The sequence below is a fragment of the Oryx dammah genome, unplaced genomic scaffold (genome assembly GCF_014754425.2).
Source record: "Oryx dammah isolate SB20612 unplaced genomic scaffold, SCBI_Odam_1.1 HiC_scaffold_23, whole genome shotgun sequence".
Lineage (NCBI taxonomy): Eukaryota > Metazoa > Chordata > Mammalia > Artiodactyla > Bovidae > Oryx > Oryx dammah.
Genome location: NW_024070207.1, coordinates 38,911,166 through 38,912,536, shown reverse-complemented (window position 1 = coordinate 38,912,536; position 1,371 = coordinate 38,911,166). Strand labels below are relative to the sequence as shown.

Below are 1,371 nucleotides of genomic sequence, written 5' to 3'. Positions count from 1 at the left end.
TTCCCTGTCCATCAACATCTCCCAGAGTTCACTCAGACTCATGTCCATCGAGTCCATGATGCCATCCAACCATCTCATCTTCTGTCGTCCCCTTCTCCTCCTGCCCCCAATTCCTCCCAGCATCAGAGTCTTTTCCAATGAGTCAACTCTTTGCATGAGGTGGCCAAAGTACTGGACTTTCAGCTTTAGCATCATTCCTTCCAAAGAACACCAGGGCTGATCTCCTTTAGAATGGACTGGCTGGATCTCCTTGCAGTCCAAGGGACTCTCAAGAGTCTTCTCCAACACCACAGTTCAAAAGCATCAATTCTTCGGCACTCAGCTTTCTTCACAGTCCAACTCTCACATCCCTACATGACCACTGGAAAAGCCATAGCCTTGACTAGACGGACCTTTGTTGGCAAAGTAATGTCTCAAGTCTTCCCTGGTGACTCAGATGGTAAAGCATCTGCCTGCAATGCGGGAGACCCAGGTTCGATCCCTGGGTTGGGAAGATCCCCTGAAGAAGGAAATGACAACCCACACCAGTACTCTTGCCTGGAAAATTCCATGGACCAAGGAGCCTGGTAGACTACAGTCCATGGGGTCGCAAAGAGTTGAACACGACTGAGTGACTTCACTTTCAGGACCTATTATGGGATGCCATATAACATCGTGTTACACCATCTCTGATGTCTCTATCCATAGATGATAGATAGGTAGACAGATAGATAGGTGATAAAGAAATGTAGAAGATATAGGTATAGATATCAAAATAAAATATCTTAATGGTTCTACTTCTCTGTTTGAATCCTACCTAATGCAGGAACTTTGCACTTACCCTCCCTATAACTCTACAGGACTTGAGGACCTGGTTTCCAAAGGAGGCATCCCTTCTCTGGGGACACAACTAGAATCCCATTGAGTTTGTTTCCTTTCCTTTTCTTTTGGTTGCACTGTGCAGCTTGTGGGATCTTAGTTCCCTGACCAGGGATCGAACCAGGGCCCTGGAAGTGAGAGCACCATGTCCTAACCACTGGACCACCAGGGAATTCCCAAGAATCCCGTTGAATTCTAAGCTACAGATGCTGCCTAAGCCTTTTAGGGCCCTTGTGTCCAGTGTCCAGCAGGCCAGAAGAGAGGTCAGTGACACAGAAGGGGTAATGGACTCTGATTGTCAGGAGCAGGGCTGCTGTTAAACAACTGAGAGCTAAAGAAGCTCGTGTGGAACTGTGTGGCCACTTGGGCCTCTGTGAGTTCTCTTTTGCCCAATGATGACAGGAGGTGGACAGATACAGCAGCCCCAGCATGAGAGCATAATGACCAAGGGCTCCCTCCCTTCAAAGATGGTCTGGGTCAGGCCAGCCAGTAAGGCACTGAGGCCACCAGAGG

The 1,371-nt window shown here is 48.5% G+C and overlaps 1 non-coding gene across 1 annotated transcript; it reads right to left on the bottom strand.

Annotated features, from left to right (window-relative positions):
- Positions 1-958: 958 nt before the first annotated feature.
- On the bottom strand, positions 959-1,030 carry TRNAE-CUC. The gene has a single exon. It is a non-coding gene; the product is annotated as a tRNA-Glu (tRNA).
- Between the last annotated feature and the right edge of the window lie 341 nt (positions 1,031-1,371).